This window comes from Gymnoscopelus microlampas (assembly GCF_963454915.1).
Source record: "Gymnoscopelus microlampas genome assembly, chromosome: 11".
NCBI lineage: Eukaryota > Metazoa > Chordata > Actinopteri > Myctophiformes > Myctophidae > Gymnoscopelus > Gymnoscopelus microlampas.
Genome location: NC_139948.1, coordinates 5,111,446 through 5,118,699, shown reverse-complemented (window position 1 = coordinate 5,118,699; position 7,254 = coordinate 5,111,446). Strand labels below are relative to the sequence as shown.

Below are 7,254 nucleotides of genomic sequence, written 5' to 3'. Positions count from 1 at the left end.
TTGTTGTGTGAAGCAGCTTAATGTCAGAGTGTTTGGCTTGGAGCGCCTCAGTGCGGCTGCAGAGTTCATGTGCAACCTCTTCCAGAGAGACACAGAGACACTAGAAACTCTGCTGGGGAAAAAAAACACTGCTGGGCATTGACTTTCCTATGGACATTGATCTACACACTGCAGGTATATCTGCTACACACACAACATCAAACTACACACTGCAGGTATGATGCAGCGTTTGCATTACAGCCAGCATGCCAGCGTAGTTCCCATATGGTTTCAAGGTGGGCTAAACCATATGGACCCCATGTCAGCAATGTCAGCGGCATCCACTTCAGTCCCAACTGCGATGCCCATGCAGGCTATAAGTAGCTTCTACCTGGCCCTTAGGTGGGCCCCAACTAGCCATGTTTATGTGGGACCAAGGCGGGTCCTAACTGGGTTTGCCCATGCAGGCTTTAACTGGGTTCTACCTGGGCCCTAGCTGTACCCTAACCAACCACAGTGCAGTGCCCATCGCTCCAATTGTTGTGACGTCAGGGCTCTCAATACTGCACATTGGTGGAGGAGGAGGGTCCGCAGGGCGACCGCACACATCGCTGAACCAATGGTAGCCCACGGATGTTTCCTCTGTGGATTTACAATCTGCCCCTCTATGCCACATATCATCCGCACTACAGGGTCTTCACTGACCGAGCCACGGCCCCACTGACCCTCATGACGCTACGCCACTTAAACGTGCGGCAGCATGCGCTGGGTTGCCAGGTTTGCACAGCCTGCGCCAGAAACAAGCAACCACCTTCATGAAAAAAAAAAAAACACCGAAATGGTCCGCAATGTTCCAGGGGTGTCCCCGCGCGTCCCAACACTCCACAGGGGGTCAGTGGACCATCAGGGGGTCCGCGGACCCCCTGTGGACCCCCTGAAACATAACAAATATTATTTCTTCAAATTTTTTCCTTTTTCAAAAAAACTTTTCCCCAGTTTCACTCCGGCGATTTGGGTCCCCCAATATACACACGGCCACGCTGGGCCCCGTGCGCGGCTGGGGTTGAGGGGGGCGTAGCCCCCCGAAACTCTAGTATATATATATATATATATATATATATATATATATATATATATATTTATATATATTATTATATATATTATTATACTGAAACGTACGTCATTGTACGTCATCGTTACATGTAATGTAACGTGAGTTCTTGGACAGGTTTGTATAAATGTCATTAATCAGAGAGAGACACACTTTAACTGGTTTAGACAAAAGAGACCAAAAATCATTGCTTCAAGTTATAATAAAACAGGTTTATTTAAGTTTCACAGTTACAAGTATTTATAGCAAGTTATGAGCCCTGAGAATGGGGACAGTAGGATCAACACTCTCGAATGAGCGTGAGTGTTGAGGCACCGTTTTTTGCTTTAAATGTGTCTTAAACAGTGTTGGGCTATATTACTTAGGAGAGTAATAAGTTACTTATTACGTATTACTCCTTTGAAAAGTAATAATATTATATTACTTATTACTTGGAATTAGGGTTGGGTACCGAAATTCGGTTCCAAGCAGGAACCGATAAAGAAATTGTCGGTACCGGGTACCCATAAACAATATGTAATTTCGGTTCTGCATATCGGTTCCTAGACGCGCTAAAAGCCGTTAAAACAAAGGCAGCACAAAATCACAAATCCGGTAAAACACCGCTGTATGGAGAAGTATACATCAGTTGCGGAGCTGCTGCTTCTCCCTGAGCCACATTCCTCCCCGCACACGCCCCCCCCCCCCCTCTCCACCCCCCGCTCCCCTCTCCCCCTCAGTGACACCACCATGTCCGTCTCTCAACTGAAGTAGTGAGGAAGGAATTAGCCTGCCCTGCAAACTTTGTAACCAAACGTTGCTGTTATCACCTTGAAAACTAGAATCCATGTCAGAGGGTGTAAAATTAACAGAATAACCAGCGCTAGTTAAGAGCCTCAGCCTGCGCAGAGCAAAACAATAACACCAGCTGTAAACGCTTCTCATTGATTGCGTGTGTGTGTGTGTGTGTGTGTGTGTGTGTGTGTGTGTGTGTGTGTGTGTGTGTGTGTGTGTGTGTGTGTGTGTGTGTGTGTGTGTGTGTGCGACGTGCGTGCGTGTGTGTGTGTGTGTGTGTGTGTGTGTGTGTGTGTGTGTGTGTGTGTGTGTGTGTGTGTGTGTGTGTGTGTGTGTGTGTGAGAGAGTGTGTGTGTCTCTGTCTGTCTGTCTGTCTGTCTGTCTGTCTGTCTGTCTGTCTGTCTGTCTGTCTGTCTGTCTGAAATGAAACTTAAGTGACTTCTCCAAAAGGAAGGAATGGCCTAATATTAAAGAGCTGGTGCCATGTTTTTGCACTTTTTCTGTTTTTCATGTGTCTATGAGGTTGATAGAACTTCATTAAGCCCCCCCGGTGGTGGTTTTATGGTGTTTTATGTCTTCTCTGATTATTTGGAGTTTCTTCCTGGAGGCTGAAATCTTGAGGGTCAAACGTGCCAATAGAGAAACAGCCCTTTAGTGACCCTCCCCCTCATTATCATAACACAACAGGTGTGGGCCAGAGCCTTCTATTAGAGAGTTGCGCCAATGAGGGGTCAGAAACAGCGTCGGTCACGTGGTTCATGTAGCTGGAAATAGTGACAAGGAGCCGTCGACTTCAATGCATTCCATGAACTTCCGGTTTAGGGATTTGTCACTATTCGCCAATGTATGTGTATGTAGAAGACCTGGCCCGAAGAAGTGAACGGAGTTGGCGTAACTCTCTAATAGATGGCACTGGTGTGGGCATGAGGAGGAGGAGGGACTAGGACAGGTGGGTGGTGCTAAGGTGGTGGAGGAGGTGCTAAGGTGAGAACCAGGCATACTTAATGAACTGGAGGCGTGTCCACATAAAAAAAAAATGTTTTAAACAATTTCTGTACACTTTTTTTTTTTGAAAAAAATCCTTACATAATAATAATACCTTATGATCAGGTTTTAGGGTTGAAAAATATCATGGCACTCCATCTTTAATGCATTTTGGGTGTGTGCAATAATGCAACTGCAGACATTACAGTATATTGCCTTTTGTTAGGCTATTCAATGTTTTGAGACATTGTATTTTATTTCTACACAATAGTAAATAAATAATTCTACACAATAAATAAATACGTTTTAAATAACTGATCTCAATATGGACCCATTATAGTTATGATATGAGGTTTTTGCCTTAATCATGTAGCTCTACAAGAGAGGCATAGCCATGACAGCAATGGTACAACAAAATGTTTTAAAAAATGCATATATATTTAAAAAATAATACTTTAAGGCCATTTGGTATTCGGCCGTCGGCCAAGTGTTTCCTATATTCGTTTTTGGGCAAGTATTTTCCATTCGGTGCATCCCTATTAAATAGACATTTGACCTCTTATATTTTTTACCATTTTGGAACCGAAATATGGAACCGTTAAGAACCGTAACCGATAAGCAGAACCGGAACCGGAACCGGACTCGTAAAAATCCTAACGATACCCATCCCTACTTGGAATCAAGAGTAATATATTACGTATTACTTTATATTACTTTCCCCATGCCCCCCGCAAAAGAAAAGACGTGTACAGTTTTTAGCCTTTTAGAACTGAATCGAATTTATTGGAACAATAGAAAACAGTCAACAGTCTTTATCCTTTTAAGTATTTTGCTGCTGCAAATTCCATATTTGGAATTGGAACAATAATTATCCTTACAGGAACAACATCAATCTGAACTGCACACACTGGCTGCAGCCTCTCAAAAAAATGAAACAATAAAGTAAACTTTTTGAACATTTCTTAACCTTTTCAACTTATCTTACACCAGTCAATATTAATTAGCCAAAGTGCAAGGGGGGAGGAGAGAGGAGAGGAGATATAGAGCAGTGGTTCTCAAACATTTTCATGTCAAGGACCCCCAAATTGACACTTATTAGCCCGCGGATCCCCATTTCAAAAGATATGCCAGGGACCCCCATAAGAGAAGATTTTTTACGACTCTAGCAGTGATTCTCAACCATTTTAATTTCAAGGACCCCCAGTTTGACATGCATTAGGGCTACAGACCCCCATTTAATGGCATTTCTATCACTTGGACCGCAATTTATATCGTAAAATCTATGTCAATTTAACTCTGAGAGTGTACAATGGAACCAAATGTACCCGTTAGGGTCCATTTGGTTACATTTGTACACTCTCAGAGTTACAGACCCATAAGGCTCCATTTGGTGCCTAATCTATCATTTAGCTGGGGACCCCCTGGAACTCCCTACGATATCTTAAGTAAATTCCGTGCCTAAAAATAGAAGTTTGAGAGGTTTTTGAAGTTGAAAATCGGCAGAGAAATATCACAACGCGACGGTCAAGGTGCAGAATTCTATCTCCATATTCTATGTGTTTGTGTTTTTTCGTAAATTAATGCCCAACTTGATCATATACTACAGCGTCACACAAAAGCATCAAAAGTAGCAGATCTGCAAGCTGAAAACGTGGCGTGAAGCGACACCTTTCGAGCTTGTAGATCTGCTACTTTTGATAATTTTCAATTTGAATCCTGAAAAGTAACAGTTTTGGTTTTTGGACATATTCCACCCGACAGAGACAATAGATATATTTATTTTTTATATTTTTTAAAACATTAAAATCAGAAACTTGTGTTTCCCACCATGATATGAAGACTAATGTGAGAGATTCATCTACAATTAATGTTACTATTTTTAAAGTTGACATTAATGTTGATCCAAGAATGATCCTAATCACCAGGAAGAATGTGTTTATGAAACAGCATGTTCCATAAACACATCTATCTATCTGTGTGTGTGTGTGTGTGTGTGTGTGTGTGTGTGTGTGTGTGTGTGTGTGTGTGTGTGTGTGTGTGTGTGTGTGTGTGTGTGTGTGTGTGCGTGCGCGTGTGTGTGTGTGCGTGTGTCTGTGTGCTGAGAGGGGAGAGATAAAAAAAGACCGAGACGGTGTTCATACTATAAAACTACATACCAAAGAGGGACATGATGTTCTCCTTTGATCATGCAACTGGTCTGCTTGGGTAGAGTAGGCGTAGGCTTAACACTTGCGTGACTAAGCCATCAATATGACCGATTTTGAGAATTTAAAGTGGATTATCTTCTCTCATGAAGCTCTGAGAAAGTTCCCCTTTCATGACTTTTCCTAAATATTTGTTTCAAATCATCTCCGTTTTTTTTTCTTCTCTGAAACGTATTATAAATATTACATATATACCATACACACAGAGAAATCAAAGGGCAGTTTTGTACCTTAAAAGGTATAAAGGCAGAATTGTACATTTAACATTGGTACACTATTGTACCTTCTTGGTTGTACCCCTTAAAGAACATTAATGTACCCTAGCAGAGTACAGAATTGTACCTTTAACATTGGTACATTATTGTACCTTTTTGTTTGTACCTTTAAAAGAACATTAATGTACCCTAGTGGCAACATTGTACCTTATGTCGCAATGCAAATATGGATTCAGAAACAAAAACAATCAAGATTCAATAACTTTTATTTTCTCCCCCAAATGGGTGGTTGTGCAATGCTTGCAAGTGCAACATGTACTTCAGTGCAACAAAGTGCAACTCTTAGTGCAAATATATTTAAAAAAAAAAAACATTTGAATTGCTGTTAACTTTATAAAACAACAAAACAAACAAACATGCGTACATGTGTACAATTCTTTCAGTGCTGAAACACAACACTGAAGCATCGAGCCTGTTGAGCCGTTCATTAGTCAGTATTGGATCGCAAACGCTAAAACAGTTCTACACATCTGTCACAGTCACAGACTGTCATTGATTGTAGTGTCTAGATCTTGTATTTCTATGTACATTTTTTCTCTTAGTGCAAATATTTAAAAAAAACATACAGAATATATAGGAATACAAATAAAATCAGACTCAATATTAAGTCACTCCTACCTATTTACTTACAAATAAGATAAAACTATATAATACAGGCAGAAATGGTGTGCACTTTGAAGTTCAGAACAGTACATCCATGAGGAACATGGACAGTCTGGTTCTTAGAGTCTGAATTCAAGCAGAACTATTTTAACATGCATAAGAGTGCATAAAGCAGGCTAATAAGTAACCTGTAAATGCAGTTGGGATGTCTGGAAGGCCATCAACAGCTACTTAATCCTCCAACATGACTGTACTTTGCAGTGCTGAATCTGGGCCTATCTCTGGCATACCCACATGGACTCCACTGGTGTGAGTCTCCAGATCATCTCTCTAGATTGAAGCACATTAACAAATAAACATTAAGAAATGTCCCTGAATGGCAATGAGAGACACGTGTTTTCCCTGATGCCTGAAATGTTTATTTACCTGACAAGTCTTCAGAGCAGGTCTGCATGTCTCATAGTGCCACCGCCTTTCTGTGCATGGCTACATCTTTGCTCTGCATACAAGGAACATGCGTTAGAATTTGACAAAACAATTTTGCACAACTCTGCATGTTTTCTTACATGTATATCATTGAAAAAATCTACTACTGGCAGGACAGAGCTCAAGATCAATATGTGGAATGCTAATCAGGAAATATAACTAATGACTATTTGGAAATCAAATGACTATTTCGATCCCCCGCTCTGCCCGGCTGTGTTGAAGTGTCCTTGAGCAAGACACTGAACCCATAACTGCTCCCGACGTGCAGGTTTGTGCCTTGCATGGTTGCCTCCACCGTCGGTGTGCGAAAATGGGTGAATTCAATAAACATTGTAAAGCGCATTGGAGAAAGGCGCTATAGAAATAAACTATTTTTATGTAGTCTACTTGTTCTGTAACTGTCTAACCTTACCTGTTCTACTAAAAGTAGGGCTGGCCATGGAGAGAGAGAGAGAGAGAGAGATGCACTTAATACTTACTAACAAACTCAGTGCAGTGCAGCATTCCATTCAAGTCATCCAAGAATCTCCTGCTTCACCTTTGCACAAGCCCTGAGATATGACAAAATAACAAACATATTAGCCAGCTAGCATTAATATAACTTTTTTTTTAATCAAATGTTATACTTGTAATTCCATGTTATGCTACTTTATACTTCCACTCCACTACATTTAGCCCAATAAGGTACAAAGTTGCCACTTGGGGTACAGACATGCTCTTTTAGAGGTACACATAACAATAAGGTACAATGTTGCCAATTGAGGTACATAAATGCTCCTTTAGAGGTACACAGAACAATAAGGTACAATTCTGCCAACATGTGAACCACATAAAGTTA

General features: G+C 41.1%; 1 long non-coding RNA gene across 1 annotated transcript; it reads right to left on the bottom strand.

The window, feature by feature from the left end:
• Positions 1-5,885: 5,885 nt before the first annotated feature.
• On the bottom strand, positions 5,886-6,540 carry LOC311055034. The gene is made up of 2 exons (XR_014601749.1): positions 6,357-6,540; positions 5,886-6,260 (listed from the first exon to the last, which is right to left on the bottom strand). It is a non-coding gene; the product is annotated as an uncharacterized lncRNA (long non-coding RNA).
• Positions 6,541-7,254: the final 714 nt, after the last annotated feature.